The sequence below is a fragment of the Hordeum vulgare genome, chromosome 5H, assembly GCF_904849725.1.
Source record: "Hordeum vulgare subsp. vulgare chromosome 5H, MorexV3_pseudomolecules_assembly, whole genome shotgun sequence".
NCBI lineage: Eukaryota > Viridiplantae > Streptophyta > Magnoliopsida > Poales > Poaceae > Hordeum > Hordeum vulgare.
Genome location: NC_058522.1, coordinates 70995506 through 71018352, shown reverse-complemented (window position 1 = coordinate 71018352; position 22847 = coordinate 70995506).

The window sequence follows — 22847 nt, the reverse complement described above, 5'->3', positions numbered from 1 at the left end:
GAAGAACAGAAGTAACTACTAAGAAGTGCTAAACATGCTCATGATCAGAGAGGTATGAAATAGCATATTGGTTCTGAACATATGATCTTCCACCAAATAAACCATAAAGCATCAACTACAAGATGTAATCAACACTGCTAGTCACCCCCAGGTACCAATATGAGATTCCCGTACAAGAATGAGCAGAAGAGATTAACTAGGGTTTTGAGAGGAGATGGTGTTGTTGAAGATGTTGATGAAGATTGGCCTCCCCAAGATGAGAGGGTTGTTGGTGATGACGATGGCCTTGATTTCCCCCTTCGGGAGGGAAGTTCCTCCGGCGGAATCGACGCGTTGGTGGGCAAAAGTGCTCCTGCCCAAGTTCCACCTCGAGACGGCGGCGCTCCATCCCGAAAGTCCTTTCCTTATTTTTTCCAGGTCAAATGTGAATACATACCAGAAGATGGTCACGAGAAGTGGGCTAGGTGGCCCACTACCCACCAGGGCGCGCCGGGGGTGAGGGGGGCTGGCGCGGCCTGTGCGTAGTGGGCACCTGGCAGCCCCCCTGTGGTACTTATTTCTTCCAATATTTCTTATTTATTCCATAAAATATCCTCGTGAATTTTTAGCCCATTTGGAGATGTGCAGAATAGGTATTTGTGACGTAGCTATTTCAGCTCTAGAATTTCATGTGCCGGCATTCTCCCTCTTGGTGCAAACCTTGCATATTATGAGAGAAAATGCATTAGAATTACTCCGTAATGTGGTATAATGCATAAAATACTATAAATAATAGTAGAAAAACATGATGCAAAATGGATGTATCACACCCCACCACGACCGGACCTGCTGTGTGTTCCTTCCGTCGTGTAGTGTATGGTATCCTCTCGAAGCTTCGAGGTATTCTTTTGGTCCAAAAATCATAAAACAATCGTGCCAATTGGACTCCGTTTGGTACCATAAACGTGAAAAGCCGAAAACATGCAGAAAACAGCAACTCACACTGGGCATTGGGTCAATAGGTTAGTGCTCAAAAATAATATTAATTGGTACATAAGCAACTTAAAAGCATCCTAGAATGATAATATTATAGCATGTAACAATCAAAAATGATAGATAAGTTGGCGATGTATCACAGACGTATCACCCACTCTCTTGCTCGTGCTCTTTATTAGTGCATTAAGGGAAAATGATTCAATTGTTACATGTTTTGGCAGTTTAACTCATCCCTTTGCATGACTTGTTATTATCAAAGTAAGTAGATAAACCATCCTAGCATGATTAGTAGTCACTTGAGCCATATTGTGACTTCATCCATGCCATGCTTTCCATTGCTTAGAGTGTGTTATTTATGATTGTGTTCTAAATATGCCCTAGATGCAATAATAAATTGGTTATTATCATAGTACTTCCTTGTTCATGATAAATGTTTATTATCCATGCTAGAATTGTATTGATCAAAAACTTAAATACATGTGTGGATATATAAATAACATCACGTCCCTAGTGAGCCTCTACTAGACTAGCTCGTTGATCAAAGATGGTTAAGGTTTCCTAACCATAGACATGATTTGCCATTTGATAATGGGATCACATCATTAGGAGAATGATCTAATGGACAAGACCCAATTATAAGCATAGCATTTGATCGTATCACTTAGTTTATTGCTACTGCTTTGTTCATGTCAAGTATCTATTGCTAATACCATGAGATCATGCAACTCTCTGACATCGTAGGAATACCTTGTTGTTGGAAATATGACCTAGATGCAATAATAAATTAGTTATTATTATATTTCCTTATTCATGATAATCATTTATTATCCATGCTATAATTGTATTGATTGGAAACTCAAATACATGTGTGGGTACATAGACAACACACTGTCCCTAGTGAGCCTCTAAGGACTAGCCCGTTGATCAAAGATGGTCAATGTTTCCTGACCATAGACATGAATTTTCATCTCATAACGGGATCACATCATTAGGAGAATGATGCGATGGACAAGACCCAAACTATGAATGTAGCATGTTCTCATGTGAGTTTATTGCTATTGTTTTGTGCATGTCAAGTATTTGTTTCTATGACCATGAGATCATGCAACTCCCGAGCACTGGAGGAATGCCTTGTGTGTATCAAACATCACAAGGTAACTCGGTGACTATAAAGGTGCTCTACATGTATCTCCAAAGGTGTATGTTGCGTTGGCGTGAATCGAGACTGGGATTTGTCACTCTGTATGACGGATAAGTATCTCTAGGGCCCACTCGGTAATACAACATCACAATGAGCTTGCAAGAAATTTGACTAAGGAGTCAGTCACGGGATCTTGTATTACAAAACGAGTAAAGAGACTTGCCGGTAACGAGATTGGCCTAGGTATGGAGATACCGACGATCGAATTTCGGGCAAGTAACATACCAATGGACAAAGGGAATGGTATAAGAGATTGATTGAATCCTTGACATCGTGGTTCGGCCGATAAAGATCTTCGTAGAATATGTAGGAACAAATATGGGCATCCAGGTCCCGCTATTGGTTATTGACCGGAGAATGTCTCACGTCATGTGTGCATAGTTCTCAAACCCGTAGGGTTTGCACACTTAAGGTTCTGTGAGGATTCAATATTATTGAGTTATGTATGTTGGTGTCCAAAGGTTTGCTTAGAGTCCTAGATGAGTTCACGCACATCATGAGGAGCTCCGAAATGGCCCGGAGGTAATGATTGACATATGGGAAGTTCCGTGTTGGTCACCGAAGAAAGTTCGGGCGTCATCGGTAGCGTACAAGAGTGCCGGAAGGGTTCCGGGGATCCACTTGAAGGGGACACCAGCCCCGGAGGGGCCACATGGGCTATGAGGGATGTGTACCAGCCCCTGGGCCCATGTGGCTCGGCTGGTGGAGGGCCAACTCTAGAGGGGGCGCCACCCTAACTTGCGTGGCAAGCCACCCCTCCTTCTCTTGGCTGCCGCCCCTTCTAAGGGGGGAACCCTAGGTCGCAGCCTCCTCTCCCTTCCTCCTATATATACGGATGGGGAGAGAGGGTTGCAACACACCCATGCCACAATGCAGCCTTGTCTTTCCCATAGACCAGTTTTTCTCCACTACATCGGTTTCGGTTCTGCTTGCCGAAGACCTGCCGAGACAGTTCCACCACCACCGCCGCCATGCCATCGTGCTGACTGAGAACTCATCTACCTCTCCACCCTCGCTTGCTAGATCAAGGAGGTGGAAAAAGTCATCGAGTTGTACATGTGCTAAACGCGGAGGTGTCGTCCGATTGGCACTAGATCGGGACAGCTCGTGATGGGATCGTGGGACGGATCATGATGAGATCGCAGGACGGATCGTGATTGGATCGCGAAGATGTTCGACTACATCAACCACGCTATGTACACTTCCACTTAGCGATCTACAAGGGTATGTAGATGCACTCCCCCCTCTCGTAGATGTTAGTATCCATATATTGATCTTGGTGAGTGTCGTGGTTTTGTCACGGCAGATGTCCTCATGAAAGGACTTAGAGATGGAGCCATTGCACCTTGGTGGCGACTCAAAGGGGTTAAGTGGAAGCAAGACTTGGGTTTACCCAGGTTCGGTCCTTCCGATGGAGGTAAAAGCCTATGTCCTACTTTCTGTATATTGATGGTGGAATCGATTACAAGGATGTGTAACTCGCCTGACCTAACTCTCGATGGATTGTAACTTAAGTCTATCTACCCTAGAAACTCACCTTTATATACAGGTCGAGGCCCTAGGTTTACAAGAGTCCAGGCCACATCATAAGTCGTGACCTGACTTATCTCTAAGCCGCCATGTTTCTCAAGCAAGGAAACTGCCCGGCGAGTCTTCCTCTTCTTGGGCCTTGAGTCGCCATCTGGGCTCTTGGGCTCGGCCAGCTCTTTGTTTTTTATCACCTCATGCCTTCCACATCCTCGGTCTAAGCCCATCTTTGAATCATTAATGTTGAGTCACCATGATCCTGACCCGGCCCAATAGGGCGGGTGATACAGCGGGTAATATCCACAACATTAGGCCCCATATTGACTTGAATTTATTCATGCCAATAAAGCTTTATTCTTGACAATGGCGACTCACATGGAATCTCTGACTTGGCTTCTTAAAAAGTGACAAGCCGCCAATCTTCATGCTCCGTCTAAATCACCGGATCACTTATGGATGACGTCATCTACCCCATCATTTCAGGGATCTTAGTGACGTCATCTCAACGGATCTTTTGACTTATCCTGTCACCTCGAAAGTCCAAGCGCCATCATTTCCAATTTCTAATGCGCCTCCTTGACTCCCGCTCTTTCCATTTCAGTTTCAGCCTCGGGTCTTTAAATAGTCGCAGGGGGTTCCTCACCTTCGTCCGCACCATCGCTCCACTTCTTCTTCCTCCTCGAGCTCGCGCTATGAACGCTTCGCCATTGCAGGCCTCCCACTTCGGACCTGCCGCCTCCTGGACTGATCAAGCGCGACCCTCGACTAGGATCTCAGCGGGCTACCTCCGCCATCATGTGCACTTCTCAGGTGAGTTCTTCTCCTTTGTAGATCTGGTTCACAAATCTCCCCTATTCTTAGGACGACGTCGGAGTTCTTCAGGCATCCGTTCATCGCGCCATTAATCTGATAGGCACTACTTGAATCCTGCACTTTAGTAAGGGACCACGGTAGATTTATGAGTAGTTCATAACAAATTTGTTGCTCATTTTACTTCCTTCACAAGATCACCTCGTGGATTTTACAGTGTTCCTGTATCTTTGATACGTCTCCAATGTATCTATAATTTTTTATTGTTCCATGCTATTATATTATCAACTTGGGATGTTTTATATGCATTTATATGCTATTTTATATAATTTTTGGGACTAACCTATTAACTCAGTGCCTAGTGCCAGTTTCTCTTTTCTCCGTGTTTTTGACCTTTTTCAGATAAGAATATTAAACGGAGCCCAAACGGGATAAAACCTTCGGGGTGATTTTTCCCAGAACAGAAGGGATCCAGAAGACTTGAGAACCAAGGCAGAGGGCCACGGAGGAGGCCACGAGCCCCCTAGGCGCGCCCCAGGGGGGCGCGCCTAGCAAGCTCGTGGGCCCCCGTGCCTCCTTTGCCCTACCTCTTTCGCCTATAAATTCCCTAAAATCCCCAAACCAACAGAGAGAGCCACGAAAAAACTTTTCTGCTGCCGCAAGCTTCTGTTTCCGCTAGATCCCATTTGGGGACCATCCTGGTGCCCTGTCGGAGGGGGATTCGGACACGAAGGGCTTCTTCATCAACAACATCGCCTCTCCGATGATGCGTGAGTAGTTCACCACAGACCTTTGTGTCCATAGCTAGTATCTAGATGGCTTCTTCCCTCTCTTGGATCTTCAATACAAATTCTCCATGATCTTCGTGGAGATGTATCCGATGTAACTTTCTTTTGTGGTGTGTTTGTCGAGAGCCGATCAATTTTGGATTTATGATCAGATTGTCTATGAATATTATTTGAGTCTCCTCTGATTTCTTATATGCATGATTTCGTATCCTTGTAATTTTCTTCGAGTTATGGGTTTCGTTTGGCCGACTTGATCTATAATTCTTGCAATGGGAGAAGTGCTTGGTTTTGGGTTCATACCGTGCGGTGTCCTCACCTAGTGACAGAAGGGGTAGCGAGGTACGCATCGTGTTGTTGCCACCAAGGGTAGAAAGATGGAGTTTATACCATATTGCATAAATTTATCCCTCTACATCATGTCATCTTGCTTAAGGCGTTACTCCCTCTGTTATGAACTTAATACACTAGTTGCATGCTGGATAGCGGTCGATGTGTGGAGTAATAGTACTAGATGCAGAAAGTATCGGTCTACTTGTCTCGGACATGATGCCTATATGTATGATCATTGCCTTAGATATCGTCATGACTTTGCGCGATTCTATTAATTGCTCGACAGTAATTCGTTCACCACCGTAATACTTTCTATCATGAGAGAAGCCTCTAGTGAACATTATGGCCCCCGGGTCTATTTTACACATTATATATTCAGATCTACATACAAAATACCAAAAATACCTTGCTGCACTTTTATTTATTTATTTATATTTACCTATTATCACTATCAGATCTCACCTTGCAAGTAATCGTAAAGGGATTGACAACCCCTTTATCGCGTTGGGTGCAAGTTTGTTTGTCTTTGCGCAGGTGCCTTTGTGCCTCATCTTGATACTCCTACTGGATTGATACCTTGGTTCTCAAACTGAGGGAAATACTTATCTCTACTTTGCTGCATCGCCCTTTCATCTTCAAGGGAAAAACCAACGCAAGCTCAAGAAGTAGCAGGAAGAATATCTGGCGCCGTTGCCGGGGAGTATTCAAGTGAAGCATATCTACCAATTACCTATCGCAAACTCATCTCTTGCATTTACATTATTTGCCATTTGCCTCTCGTTTTCCTCTCCCTCACTTCTAAAATAAAATTTACAAAAATATTTGCCTTTCTTTATTTTGCCTTTTTCGTTCGCCCCTTTCTTTTTCTTGCTTTCGGTTTGCTCGTGTTGCTATCTTATTTATCCTCATGGCCCAACCAAATGATTAGGATGCTTACTACAAAAAGTTGGAAGAGATTGAAACTAGTGTTAAAAGCTTCATGTCTACACAGTTTGATCATAATAGTTACTTTCATGGAGAACTAAGGGATCAAAATCCTTTTATGGCTTATATGAATAAGGAGGTTGATGATATGGCCAAAGAATTCCTTGTGTTAAATTCTCAATTTGCTCGTCTTAAAAAATTGGTAGGCCAGATTTCTGCTAAACCTAAAATATGTGATGAGAATCACGAAGATCTTAAAGTGCTTGGTGTGACTCCTATTGAGTCCTTGTTTTCTAATGTCAATCTTAATAATGGTGGTATGAGTGGTTTCAGCACTAAAGATGACAATACTTGATTCTATTGCCTTACGCCTAGCTAAGGGCGTTAAACAATAGCGCTTGTTGGGAGGCAACCCAATGAATAAACTTATTTTTGTTTTTTACTTTCTGTTTTGTTGAGTCCACACCATCATGGTTCTGTTATGATTGTGTTTTTATGTTTTAATTAGTGTTTGTGCCAAGTATAATCTTTATGATTAGTTTTGGTGATAGTTGTTTAATCATGCTGAAAAAAGACAGAAACTTTGTGCTCACCAAATTATTTTTAATTCCTATCCAGAAAGAGATTTTGAGTTGATTCTTTTTGCTGCTAATTGATATGCAAATTAACCTCATTTTCATAATTGTTTTAGAATTTTTGGGATAGCAGAGGTATACGAAATATACAGATTGCTACATACTGTTCTGTTTTTGACAGATTCTGTTTTTGTTGTGTTGATTGCTTATTTTGATGAAACTATGGTTAGTATCGGGGGGTACGAGCCATGGAGAAGTGAGAATACAGAAATATAACATCAATCTAAATTGAAATTAAGTTTACTACAGTACCTAAAAAGTTGGTGGTTTGTTTTCTTATGCTAATGATATCACGAGTTTTTGTTTAAAGTTTTGTGTTGTGAAGTTTTCAAGTTTTGGGTGATGTTCTTATGGGAAATGGAATAAAGAGTGGAAAGAGCCTAAGCTTGGGGATGCCCAAGTCATCCCAAGCCAAATTCAAGGACACCAAAAAGCCTAAGCTTGGGGATGCCCCGGGAAGGCATCCCCTCTTTCGTCTTCAATCCATCGGTAACGTTACTTGGAGCTATATTTTTATTTACCACATGATATGTGTTTTTCTTGGAGCGCCGTGTATTATAGGATTATTTGCTTTTTGTTTTATCACAATAATCCTTGCTGCACACCTTTTGAGAAGGACATGCACTCATCGTGAATTTGTTAGAATACTCAATGAGCTTCACTTATATCTTTTGAGTTTGGCAGTTTAGTTCGCATGTGCTTCACTTATATCTTTTGAGCTAGACAATTTTGCTCCCATGAGCTTCACTTATATCTTTTGAGCTAGATAATTTTTCTCTAGTGCTTCACTTAAATATTTTTAGAGCACGGCGGTGTCATATTTTGTAGAAATAAAAACTCTCGATCTTCACTTATATCATTTTGAGAGCGCTCTCTCTAAGTAACTTGGTAATTGGCGTGTGTTATGAAATTAGTCCTAAATATGATAGGCATCCGAAGAGGATATAATAAAAAAATTCATATTCAAGTGCATTGATTAGTAAGAGAAGTTTTATTCCTCACAATTAGTTTTGAGATATGAATATGGTAATATTAGAGTTATGATAGTAGGGTGTTGTGAATCTAGAAATACTTGTGTTGAGGTTAGTGATTCCCGTAGCATGCACGTATGGTGAACCGCTATGCTATGGAGTCGGAGCATAATTGGTTTATTGATTGTAATCCTTTACGTGGCGGTCGGGATCGCGCGATGGTTAACTCTACCAACTCTTCCCCTAGGAGTATGCATTTAGCACTTTGTTTCGATTACTAATAAAACATTCGCAATAAGTATATGAGTTCTTCATGACTAATGTGAGTCCATGGTATAGATGCACTCTCACCCTTCCACCATTGCTAGCCTCTCTAGTGCCGCGCAACTTTCTCCGGTGCACAAAACCACCATATACCTTCCTCAAAACAGCCACCATACCTACCTATTGTGGCATTTTCATAGCCATTCCGAGATATATTGCCATGCAACTTCCACCGTTCCGTCTCATGACATGTGCCATGACTTTCATATTGCCATTGCATGATCGTAAGATAGCTAGCAAGATGATTCAACGTCATACGCTTAGCTAGATCATTGCACATCCCGGTACACTGCCGGAGGCATTTCATATAGATTCATTATTGTTCTATGTATCGAGTTGTAAGTAAATAAAGTGTGATGATCATCATTATTAGAGCATTGTCCCATGTGAGAAAATAATAAAAGAGGCCAGCGAAGCCCATATAAAAAAAGAGGCCAAAGATGCCCACCGAAAAAAAAGAAATGGAAAAAAAGGCCAAAGAGCCCAAACAAAAAATGAGAGAAAAAGAGAGAAGGGACAATGCTACTCTCTTTTTCCACACGTGTGCTTCAAAATAGCACCATGTTCTTCATGATAGGGAGTATCTTGTTTTGTCACTTTCATGTACTAGTGGGATTTTCATTATATAACTTCGCTTGTATATTCCAATGATGGGCTTCCTCAAAATTGCCCTAGGTATCCGTGAGCAAGCAAGTTGGGTGAACACCCACTAGTTTTCTTTTTAAGCTTTCATACACTTATAGCTCTAGTGCATCCATTGCATGGCAATCCCTACTCATTCACATTGATATCTATTGATGGGCATCTCCATAACACATTGATATGCTGAGTCGATGTGACCATCTCCTTCTTTTTGCCTCACAACCTCCACCACACTCTATTCCACCTATAGTGATATATCCATGGCTCACGCTCATGTATTGCATGAGAGTTGAAAAAGGTTTGAGAAAGTAAGAGAGCGAAAACAATTACTTGTCCAGTACCGGGGTTGTGCATGATTTAAATTCGTTGTGTGGGTATGATGGAGCATAGCCAGACTATATGATTTTGTAGGGATAACTTTCTTTGGCCTTGTTATTTCAAAATTTCATGATTACTTTGCTAGTATGCTTGAAGTATTATTGTTTTCATGTCAATATTAAACTATTGTTTTGAATCTTCTGGATATCAACATTCATGCCACAATAAAGAAGTTACAAAGAACAAATATGTTAGGTAGCATTCCACATCAAAAATTCGGTCTTTATCACTTCCCCACTCGAGGACGAGCAGGAGTTAAGCTTGGGGATGCTTGATACGTCTCCAACGTATCTATAATTTTTTATTGTTCCATGCTATTATATTATCAACTTGGGATGTTTTAGATGCATTTATATGCTATTTATATCATTTTTGGGACTAACCTATTAACTCAGTGCCCAGTGCCAGTTTCTGTTTTTTCCGTGTTTTTGACCTTTTTCAGATAAGAATATTAAACGGAGTCCAAACGGAATAAAACCTTCGGGATGATTTTTTTTCATAATAGAAGGGATCCAGAAGACTTGAGAACCAAGGCAGAGGGCCACGGAGGAGGCCACGGGCGTGCCTAGCAGGCTCGTTCCCCCCCCCCCCCGTGCCTCCTTTGCCCTACCTCTTTTGCCTATAAATTCCCTAAAATCCCCAAACCAACAAAGAGAGCCACGAAAATACTTCTCCGCCGTCGCAATCTTCTGTTTCCGCGAGATCCCATCTGGGGACCGTTCTGGTGCCCTGCCGGAGGGGGATTCGGACACGGAGGGCTTCTTCATCAACACCATTGCCTCTCTGATGATGCGTGAGTAGTTCACCACAGACATTCGGGTCCATAGCTAGTAGCTAGATGGATTCTTCTCTCTCTTGGATCTTCAATACAAAGTTCTCCATGATCTTCATGGAGATCTATCTGATGTAACTTTCTTTTGCGGTGTGTTTGTCGAGATCCGATGAATTGTGGATTTATGATCAGATTATCTATGAACATTATTTGAGTCTCCTCTGATTTCTTATATGCATGATTTCATATCCTTGTAATTCTCTTCGAGTTATGGGTTTCGTTTGGCCGACTTGATCTATAATTCTTGCAATGGGAGAATTGCTTGGTTTTGGGTTCATACCGGGCGGTGTCCTCACCTAGTGACAGTAGGGGTAGCGAGGCACGCATATTGTTGTTGCCATCAAGGGTAAAAAGATGGGCTTTATATCATATTGCATGAATTTATCCCTCTACATCATGTCATCTTGCTTAAGGCGTTACTCTGTTTGTTATGAACTTAATACACTAGATGCATGCTGGATAGCGATCGATGTGTGGAGTAATAGTACTAGATGCAGAAAGTATCGGTCTACTTGTCTCGGACGTGATGCCTATATGTATGATGATTGCCTTAGATATCGTCATGACTTTGCGCGATCCTATCAATTGCTCGACAGTAATTCGTTCACCCATCGTAATACTTGCTATCATGAGAGAAGCCTCTAGTGAACACTATGGCCCCTGGGTCTATTTTACACATCATATATTCAGATCTACATACAAAAATACCAAAAATACCTTGCTGGACTTCTATTTATTTATTTATATTTACCTATTATCACTATCAGACTCACCTTGCAAGTAATCGTAAAGGGATTGACAACCCCTTTATCGCGTTGGGTGCAAGTTTGTTTGTCTTTGCGAGGTGCCTTGGTGCCTCATCTTGATACTCCTACTGGATTGGTACCTTGGTTCTCAAACTGAGGGAAATACTTATGTCTACTTTGCTGCATCACCCTTTTATTTTCAAGGGAAAAACCAACGCAAGCTCAATAAGTATCTTCAGTGTTCTTGAAATCACAAAGTATTCCTCTTTTTATAGCCACCCGTAGATCTGTAATTTCCGGCACCATGTTGGAAATGTGTTTGTCTCCAATCAAAAAACTTTCTAAGGGAAATTTAGAATGTAACCCGCCATTAGTATCGTGGCGAGTCACAACGTCTATTTAGGTGTTCGAAAGCCACTTGTCGGTGAGTTAATATTTTGTAGATCCTTACGACCCGCCAATCGCCTTTATGCAGATTTCTGTCCCTGTCTCTTGAGTTTGCGGCCATGGGTACCATCTCCAAAAGTAATTGGTTGCCCTTAGAGATCAATGACACCATCCTTGAAGGCTTTGTAAAAGTGGGAACTCTAGCACCATAGGAAACAATCGGCTGGCGACCCGCCTTAGGAGAGCGACGTCCACAACCCACCAGTGGGGAAGTGGTCATCTTTATTGACCACATCAAGTGGGGCTTCTCACCGCCCGGCTCAAAATTCTTCAGAGACGCCCTGCACTTTTTTAATCTCCATCCCCAAGACTTAGGCACAAACTCCATTAGCAACCTCTGTCAATTCCAAGTATTCTGAGAAGCCTACTTGCAAATGGAGCCTACCGTGCTCCTGTTCAGGAAGTTCTTCTATTTGAACCACCAAACTGAGTTCGCCGACGGCCCCTGCCTAGAACTCGGAGGGGTCAACATTCAGAGACGACGAGAATGCGGGTTCCCGGCTGCTGCTCTGCCCAGTCACCCCAAAGGTTGGGGGAAGACTTGGTTTTATTGCCGCAACACTGCTCCAACCACTAAGAACCCCTTACCAGGCTTTAGGCAGGAACGTCTGCCTATGGACTTTAAGTTCCCCGAGAAGCTGGTTGATGAGGAAGAAGTTTCAATCACCCCTATCTTTGCGAAGCTTAGGGGCTTGAACACCAACACATTACCGGCGTTGATTTGATCCGCTGTTGGGTGGACTGGCAGATAATGCCTTTGCGCCACCGGAATGGCTTAATGTGCGAATACAACAGTGACTTAAACCATCCGCAATGCTTCTCCAACGTCATGCTAGACAAGGAAGACATTGACAATATTGTGAAGATACTGTGTGGTGAACCACTTGAGACTTGCTCCAAGATTCGTTTAAAGCCGTTCTGCCTCTCCAACCCGGCTCCAGAGGTGAAATAATTCAACTCGCTTGTCTTGGTTATTTATAACTTTGAGCTTGTTTCTGACCCGGGTTCCAATTATGTTAATCAGAAGAACTCGCCTTTCTGGAAACGAAAACCGAAAACCGCCGTCAAGAAGGTGCTGATGAAAACCGCCCCAAAGAAGAAAACCAATGGCAAGGCCGCCACGGTAGAGTCATCCGTTCTGGGCGAGTCTCGGTCCCTAGAGGAACACTCAGAGGTAAATGCTTTGCCCTTCTTCTTATTCCAACACTTTCCGTACTTAAATATTGTTGTTTTCGTTTATAGGGTGAAGACATGGAGAGCCAAGATGAAGACGTCGAGGTAATTTCCGTTTCTTCTGACTCAAATCCTTCTTCTCCCAATCCGACAAGGCGAGTCTGTAGAAAAGTCCCCCTGTCTCACCCATATGCTCATCTGGATCCCGATTTCCTTTTGAAGAAGGCAGCTTGCCCAAGAAAAAGGCCGGTTGCAAGCGACACAGCGAGGTATGTTTTATATTAAATGTCCTTCTTTCCCGTGCAGCTGATTCTCACGACTTACTCAATCTTTTGAATCTTATGTCTAACAGCTTTCACCTCCTTCATATGGCGACTCGGCTGCTTCGGCACTTCCTCCTTTAATCCGCCTCCAGGGGTAATCCCACTTGCCAATATGTTCTTTGGACGCCAGTCTTTCAATTTTTACATAACTAACACCCTTGTAGGGATCAAGCCAAAAAGAGAAAAACTGGTGAGTCATCATCTAACCCCAAGGCGGCTGAGAAAATGGGAATAAGTACTTCCATTCCAGAAGCTAAGGAAGAGACGGCTGAGACTCACGTCGAAGCTCCTGACGATCTCTCCGATTTTCAAGATGAGCCGCCAATCCCACAGAAGGAAGTTGTTGAGAATCTCAACCCACCAAGCCCTCAAAAAGCGGCTGAAGACATGACACCTGACCCATATTAAGTCGTCATTACTGGAACAGGCTATTCTGAACCTGCATCCACCGTGTTGACCAAGCATATGCCCAAGGATACCCCAATCCTTATAGAGAAGGGCATGACCAAGTTGAAGCTTCCCAGTATTGAGAAGCTAGACTTTGATGAATTACATTCTCGCAATCTGAGTCGTCTGGCGGCGAGTCGTGACATGGAAACAAGCCTAGTCAACATGATGAAGAAAAAACATGAGGTATGATACCTGTCATCCTCCTTTACATGTACTCCCATTAGCCCTCCAAAAGGCGAGTCATCTTTGTAATGATGAGTCGGAGTTTTGTGACAAACTTTGTAGACAACTTTAACCTGTAGCCTCCAAGGGACGGGTCATCTTCTTGGAGATGAGTCGGGTCTTTGGTGTAAATGTATAAGAAAGCTGCAACCTGTAGCCCCCAAGGGTCGGGTAATCTACTTTGAAGATGAGTCGGGTCTTTAGTTTAAATTGTAATAAAGATTCAATTTGTAGCCCCCAAGGGTCGGGTCATCTTCTTTGAAGATGAGTCGGATCTGTAGCTTAAGTTGTAAGAAAGCTTGAACCTGTAGCCCCCAAGGGTCGGGTCATCTTCTTTGAAGATGAGCCGAGACTGTAGTTTAAATTGTAAGAAAGCTTCAACCTGTAGCCCCTAGGGCCGGGTCATCTTCTTGAAGATGAGTCGGGTCTTGCTTAAGGTATTGCCATGGAAAATTGAATCATACATTAGCCCCCAAGTGTCAGGGATATTGCTTGCAATCTGCATGAAACTTGTCATAAACATGTGGATTTTTGTAGGAATCGTTGATCCAGGCCGACTCGACCGTGTCCGGCTTGAAGCAAAGCTTAGCACAACAACAAGATGCCCGAGCTAAGTTTGAAGAAAACCTCCACCTTGCACTGGTTGATATGGAGAAAATGAAGGCGGATCACAAAGAATTTGAAGAAAAAACCGAGGTTCAGCAAGCCACCTTGCTAAAAAGGGCCAAACAAGCTCAAGAACAAATGAAAGTCGCCGTTAAGGAACTGACTCGGCTAAAACTTCATATCTCCAAAATGGCTAATGTTGTGTTTGGTAAGTATCTGTCGGTGTCCTTATTTGTAAAATAATGTTTTAAAACACATAGGCGACTTATGATTGTGTATCCTTGCTGCAGGTCCTCGATACGCCAATCTCCATGATGATTGTGTATTGAAGCTAAAATCAATATACACTTTAACAGAGCAACTTTATGCTCGCAGCGTGATGACTATTAAAGACGTCATGGGCGATAAGGAGCCCGTGAAGACAATCAAGTATATGTTGGGGTGCTTGTCCACAATGCCAAAGCAAATTGAAGAATTAAAAAGATCAGCCGCCCAGAAAGGAGTAATTACAACCCTTAGTCGTTGCTTGGCTTACGATCCAGAGCTTAAGCCAGAGGAGATAGCTGGCGGGTTTCCATAATATCAAGACGATGGGTCAGAATTCACTCAAGAGGACTATCATCGATGTGTGAAGGAATCTTGCCTATCGGTGACTCAATTGGCAACCAGTCTTGACTTGGCCAAGTATCACGCGGCTTATGACGAGAACAACAAACGTGTCACTCCTCCCTCTTTTGAAATCACAGATCTGACTCCGAATCGCCGTAAGCACCTTTTTTGACTCTGATATTGCCCCGTCCACCATCTTGACCAAAGAGGTTGAGATCCAAGATGACAAAAGCTCGACGCGGGATCACCCAGAGGCGGCTTGAACAAGGTGTTACTTGAAGACTGCCCATGGAGATCGATCCAAAAGATCCAATTCTGGGTAATGTAAAATTTGGTGGCCTTCTAAGCCATGTAGTAGGTTAGAGATGAAAACAGTAGTATTTTGCACCATACCTTTAATGACTCTGAAGTCTTGCCCCTTTGAGAATATGAGCCGCCTTACTAGGCGTTTTGCTATGTCTTCATCAAAGTAATGATGCTTCATGTGGTCCGAGAAGAATAATGAGCCGGCTCAATGAGACGCCACGGGCAATCATGAGTTTTGAAAAACTCTAATTGTACCCCCAAGATACTTTGTAGTCATAAAGTTGGCCGGCTCAATGAGTTGTGGCAGGGTAGGACGAGCTTGCAAGGCTCTAGTGCTACCCTAGAGAGGCTTTTGCAACAGCCTTACCTATTTAGACTGGTTGATCAAGCGTGAGTCAAGCTTTAGTGAAGCAAGTTCAGTGAACCCATGGTTTGTCTATTTTCCATATGTCGGCTCCCACAAGCACCCTTCATGTTTTAACCAAGACAAGTTCAAGGTCCAAAACTGGATTGAGTCGCCAACAGTACATGGGACCATAGGGCGAGTCGCCAAACATACAGTTCAGTATAACCATTGTAATGCGTTAATTTTTTGCTAGCCAAGAGCGTATTCAGGCTGAACTCAGTGAGGAGAAGCCCCCAAGTGACCTATGATTAGGGAAAAGTCAGACAAAGGATTTCAGAAGCGTTTACGCTCTTACTGCAAAACGACTTGGGAACTAGTAGCCCCCAAGTAAGACGGCTTAATTCTCAAAATCATATAAGGCGCCCATGTTTGAACCGTGCAACGTGGCAACTTTGGTCCTCTTTGGCTTACCAGTATCCAGTTTTGCAATAAGTGCAGCATGGCGACTTATGCTCTTTGATACTGATAGCGTCCATGCTTGGGCGGCTTATGAAACAATAAATACTCATGCTTTTAACGAAGCTGAAACGACATAGACCCCGAATTTCATGGGCGCTGGCTTTATTGCTATATATATATAAAAGAGTACAAGGACTAAACTATTACAATGATAAGGAGCCCATGGCTCTAACTATAATAAGGGCACAAGTGGGCAATGTACCACGGCCGATTTGTTTATACCTATGTCGTTGGCTGATATGGACGAAGGTCCACTAGGTAGTAAGAACCATTATCAAGACTTTTTCTCATGACAAAAGGTCCTTCCCACGGAGGTGATAATTTGTGCATACCAGTATGATCTTGAATCAATGGAAGCACTAAGTTGCCTTATTCAAAGACCCGGCTTCTGACTCTGCGGCTATGATAGCGCCATAGGTCTTGCTGGTAAACCGCCGACCGTGCTGCGACTAAGTCACGCTCCATCTCCAAAGCATCCAATGAATCTTGACGCGCTATGTAACATCCCAATTTTCCTAATTGGGAATGTTTTGCATTGTAGCTAAGCATCTATGCATATTGATTGAAATAAATTTAGCACTTGAAATTCCTTCGTCTTTTTTATTTGCATTTCCATCTTTTTCCTCGCACGAAAAGCCCGGGGAAATACTCTCTTGCACGCAAGAGAGAGAGCGGAGGAAAATGACCCTCCAGAGTGCGGGCAATTTCTGAAATATTGGAGCCAAGAAATCCAAAGATCATTTGCAAAAATAATCGCAAAAATAAAATAAAGCATTTTGAGGAATTCCTGAAAGAAAACATTTTTTTTAAAGTTTTTATTTTTTCTTTGGAAAAATGTTATTCGGGTAGAGGATATTTTTCTGATTTTTTTGGTATATAATACCCTATATTAATATTTTGATTTACTTCCTCTTTATTCGTTTTTGTTTTTCTGTTTAGGAAAAGATTCAAAAATAGGAAAGTTCTTGTTTTTTTAGGCAACCGCCCCGAGCGCCTAATAGGCCATGGGCCGTTTCCCAGCCGCCAAGGACCGAATCCCTTAGGATTCGGCCGACCTTTCCTTCCCAGCCACCCTCTCTCTCACTGCCCGGCGGGCCCCACCGACCGACTCCCTCCACCTCGCGGTCATCCCTCTCTTCCCCTTCCAAACTTCTGCCCGACCCCGACCCCGAGCCCGAGGCCGCCGGGATCCTCCCCGATTCCCTCTCTTCCTTCCTTCCCCACTCCCCCTCCCTGGCCTATAAGTACCCCCGCCCCCGGCCGCCCCCGTTCCCACCCTCGCCGCCACCCTGCCCCACCCCTCGCCGCCTGCCGAGACCTCGCCGGCAGCAGCCGGGCTGCAGCCTTCGGCCCCCTCCTGGAGCAGCGCCCCGAGCCTCCCTCCGCTCCGCCCGACGCCCCTCCTCGGTGGACGACTGCCGCCGCCGCCGCCCCGTCCCCTCCACCGCCCCCGGACCACCTCCCCTCACCGGCAACCACCTCTCCCCCGCCGGAGTTGTCTCCCAGCCATGGTAGACTCTCTCTTCCCTCTGTTGTTTCTTCTTTTTCTTTTGTAGCCCTTAGATCCTTATTAGATGGTGTAGATTAGTTCCTAGAATACCTCTTCGGTTTAGAGTAGAAAACCGTCGGTTTTATTTCACTTTTCATTTAGCCAGGAAATTTTTGTTAGCCCCCGGCTGTTTTCTTATAACGTTGCAACAAACACCCCCCGCAGCCTATCACAGCACGCCACGTCTACCCCCTATTAGTTAGCTAGTTAGCTTCATTTTATTCTGTCTAATTGCAAAAACAGAAAAGTTTCTGTTTTGTTTTGGCCACAACTTTTGATCCCGAAGTCCAATGACATTGATTCTTGTTCCAGTAGACTCCAATTTTTCTGTAGTTTTTAAAAACATATAATTTGTCTATGTTTGAAATTTTAAAATATAAGTTAGATTAGATTTAGTTTAAACCTTGTTTTTCCTATTCCAGGAGTTTCAAAAATGATTTTGAGTTGATTCTTTTTGCTACTGCTCCCTAGTGATTAAATCTTACTGTGGTAGAAGTTTCAAAAATTTTAAAGCTTTTTTACTGGTGTTTTCAACAGAAACAAGTTTCTTCCTTAATAACGTGTGTTGGATTCTTTTACTTAGGCTTTAGCAAATCCTTACTTGTGATGTTATTTTTACTTGTGGCTTCATTGTAGTGCTTATGGTGTGTTTTGTGTTTGTATTGGTAGATCATCCGGAGTGCGAAGCGTGTTACTTAGAAGCGCTCGAGCAAGACAACTATCATCAAGGAAAGTCATTTTGATCATGTTATTTTACCTATGTTTTCGATGCATGGTAGATCACCTTTCTGTGCCCAATTTGCATGCTGCCTAGGTACTTGGAAACTTTAGTATAAGTTGTAGTATCATGTGGTAGGCACACAACAACCCCGATACTTGGCCCCGGGACGACAATTTCCTAATGCTATGCTTGAGTAGACGGGTTTTCGGTTGAGTGCATAACACGAGTGATGCGAGGTTGATATAATAATTAAGACCGGTTAAGACAAGATTTTCAAGAACTCGGACGCAATGCAACTCTGGGTGAAGGACGGTTGATCGGCTCCCTAGAGAACCCAGTGGATGCCCGGGATGCTGGAGAGGCCATGTCATCCTGCGGAAAGCTTCACCCAGGCTCGAAGAGACGGACGGAGACTTCAAGACTCAAGGCTTACCTGCACAGCCAGAAGTCATTATGGGCTCTGGCTTGGTTGGACAACGCGGCGACTCTGGACAGGCGGTGCTAGCAGATGTAGAAGAACGGTAGGAATGGATGGGCACCGACAGGGATTCAGAGGGACCCGTTGAAAGACCATGTTTTGATCATCCGGTCTTCAAACACCCTGAAGTGCGAGGACAAACCCGGAGGCGATCAAATCTTGTGGGGAACGTGTGCAAAACTCTGCAGAGTGCCCAACCTAATCGATTAGCCGTGTCCACGGTCATGGACAACTTGAGCCGAAGGCATTGAAATTCCCCTGAACTCTCGACACAACTTAATAATGATGTGGGTGTTAACAACTATTCGGGTACGAGAATTGGTTGGCGGAACCATCTCGTTAACAACAAACAATGTAGTAATATTTTGCTTCCAACCCCTCTTGTTGTAGGATAAAACTGGCTTTATGCAAAACTTAGCCCCACTGGCCAAATATGCATGTAGAGATAGTTGATTATCATTTTACTCCTCTCTTTGATGACTTGCCGGCATATTCAGTATGCTGACCTACACGGCTGCAACGTATCATGTTGCAGAGTACTTTTCCGACCAGAAGTGAGGCTACGATCTACGCTCAGCGACATGCCCTTGGAGTCGGATGGACTCATATACCTGATGCTTCCGCTAGTCTTCGTTAGATATCTCATGAGATGGCCTTGAGCCACTTTATTGTAATCCTTTATTGTAATAAAGTACTCTTTATGAGATTTCGATTAATAAAGCTGTGTGATTGAACTCTTGAATATATACATTATGTACTGTGTGTGTACCAGCATGATCTTGGGATGGTACGGAAACACCAGAGGCTTGACTCGTCTTGAGTCGGGTCGCTACACGCTAGCTCGTTGTCCTCCTCAACATAAGCGGCGATTCATGGCGAGTCATGCCTTATGTCACTTGCTAAGATCGCTCCAGCTCCGTAGACCAAGAAAAAGGGCGTGAAACCACTGGACCTGTTGGGGGTAGTCCTTCAACCCAGCAACCCGGAGTGCGTTCCAGAGGAACCATGAGTCGAGGTTTGATCCCATGCAAGATTTCTTGATTTCCTCTTTCCGCCTGTCCGTTGGATTGGGGATGTGCAACCGCAGAGACATCAAGCCGGATGTGCTCCTTTTCACAAAATTCTTGCATGGGGCCTTTGGATAAATTAGTACCATTATTAGTGATGATACTATGAGGATATCTGAACTGAAAGATCAATTTCTTGAGGAACTTGATGGCCGTGTCTGCATCGCAACTGCTAGCTGGCTCTGCTTCAACCCACTTGCTAAACTTGTCAACCGCCACCAATAGATGAGTCTTTTTGTTGGCAGACATTTTGAAAGGACCAACCATGTCGAGCCCCCAAACTACAAAAGGACATGTAATTGGGATCATCCGCAATTCTTGAGCCGACACATGCATCTGACACCCAAATTTCTGACAACCATTACACCAGCGCACTATGTCTTTAGCATCGGCGTGAGCCGTCAACCAATAGAATCCATGTCTAAAGGCTTTCGATACCAACGATCATGACCCGGCGTGATGACCACAGTCGCCAGCGTGAATCTCATTAAGGATCGCACGGCCTTCTTCGGGCAAGACGCATCTTTGAAAAATTCCACAAGTGCTTCATTTGTGCAACTCGCCCTTATGTATGACCATGGATTTGCATCGCCGGATAATTTGGTGAGCCAACAACTCATCAGCCGGTAACTCGCACCATGCCAAATAAGCCATGTAAGGGACCGCCCAATCCGGAGTGGCACAAAGATCTGCCACAAGTTGAGATTCCGGCTCAGGGACCGCTATATCCTCCTCAGAAGGCAACTTCACCGACGGGTTATGCAGGATATCCAAAAATACATTGGGAGGAACCGCCTTACGCTATGACCCGAGTCGTGAAAGAGCGTCAGCTGCCTCTTTGAGCCGGAGGTCAATATGATCAACTTGATAACCATGAAAGTGACCCGCCACATCTGATACAGCACGCCTGTAAGCCGCCATCAACGGATCACTAGAATCCCACATCCCAGAAACTTGTTGCGCCACCAGATCTGAGTAGCCCAAGCATCTAACCCGGCTAAGGTTCATCTCTTTGGCGATCCTAAGCCCATGGAGCAAAGCCTCGTACTCCACTTCATTGCTAGTGCATGGAAACATGAGCCGTAGGACATAGCAAAATTTGTCACCCTGCGGGGAAGTCAGTACCACACCAGCCCCCGAGCCTTCCAGTTCCGTGGACCTGTCAAAATGGATAGTCCAATATGTGTGATCGGGTCTGTCCTCTGGGATTTGCAACTCGGTCCAGTCGTTGATGAAATCCACTAAGGCCTGAGACTTGATAGCCGTGTGGGGCATATACTTCATGTGTTGAGGACCGAGCTCAATGGCCCACTTAGCAATCCGCCCAGACGCTTCACGGTTTTGTATGATATCGCCAAGTCATGCAGAACTAACCACCGTGATCGGATGCTCCTAGAAGTAGTGCTTCAGCTTCCGGCTTGCCATGAAAATCCCGAAAACCAACTTCTGCCAGTGTGGATAACATTGTTTGGAGAGGGTCAATACCTCGCTGACAAAGTACATAGGCCTCTGGACCGGGTACTCCTTTCCTTCTTCCTTGCGTTCGACAACCACTGCCACACTTACTGCTTTAGAGTTAGCAGCAATGTACATGAGCATAGGCTCTTTGTCAGTAGGGGCGGCTAAAATGGGCGGCTTAGCCAATTGCTTCTTCAGGGCCTCAAAAGCTTCGTTGGTCGCATCTGTCCACATAAAGTGGTCTGTTTTCTTGAGCAGCTGATAAAGAGGTAAGGCTTTCTCACCAAGGCGGCTTATGAAGAGACTCACAGCTGCGATACGACCCGCCATACGCTGGAGCTGTTTGATATTAGTCGTCTTGCTAAGGGAAGTAATCGCCTTAATCTTGTCCGGGTTAGCCTCAATACCTCGTTCTGACACCAAGAAACCCAATAACTTCCCTGCAGGGACACCAAAAACACACTTGGTCGGGGTGAAGTTTCATTTGATACACACACAAATTGTCAAACTTCTCCTTAAGATCCTCCAAAAGTGACTCCTTCCTCTGGGATTTCACCACTATGTCATCAACATAAGCGTGAACGTTGCGCCCGATCTGTTTGTGCAGACAATTTTGGATACAGTGTTGATAAGTCGCCCTTGCACTCTTAAGCCCAAATGGCATGGAGACATAGCAGAAAGCACCAAAAGGGGTTATGAAGGCCGTCTTCTCTTGATCCTCCAGAGCCATCTTGATCTGGTGATAACCTGAGTATGCATCCAAAAAACACAACCGCTCGCAACCCGCCGTAGAGTCAATGATTTGATCGATACGAGGGAGAGCAAAAGGGTCCTTTGGGCAGGCCTTGTTAAGGTCGGTGTAGTCAATGCACATGCGGAAAGTCCCATTCTTCTTGAGGACCAACACTGGATTGTCCAGCCACTTCTGATGAAAAAATTCCACAATGAACCCAATAGCCAAGAGTCGGGCTACCTCTTCCTGGATTGCTTTACGCCTCTCCTCGTTGAAACGACGGAGGTACTGCCAAACCGGCTTCATCTTGGGATCTACATTAAGGTGGTGCTCAGCGAACTCTCTCAGTACCCCTCGCATGTAAGAAGGTTTCCATGAAAAAATGTTCTAATCCTCACGGATGAATTCGATGAGCGTGCTTTCCTATTTGGGATCCAGACCCGTCCCAATAGTGAATTGCTTGGAAGAGTCACCAGGCGTGAAATCAGCTTGCTTGGTGTCATCGGTCGGTTTAAACTTGAGGGGCGGCTCTGAATCGATTGTGGGCTTCTTGAGTGCAGTCATGTCTGCCGGGTCAACATTGGCCTAATGAAACTTGAGTTCCTCGGCAGCGCAAGCCGACTCAGCATAAGCAGCATCTCCTTCTTCGCACTCCTCAGCTATCTTCCGATCTCCACTTATCGTGATGGTTCCTCTAGGGCCTGGCATCTTGAGCTTAAGGTAGACATAACTCGGCCGTGCCATGAACCGGGCGTAA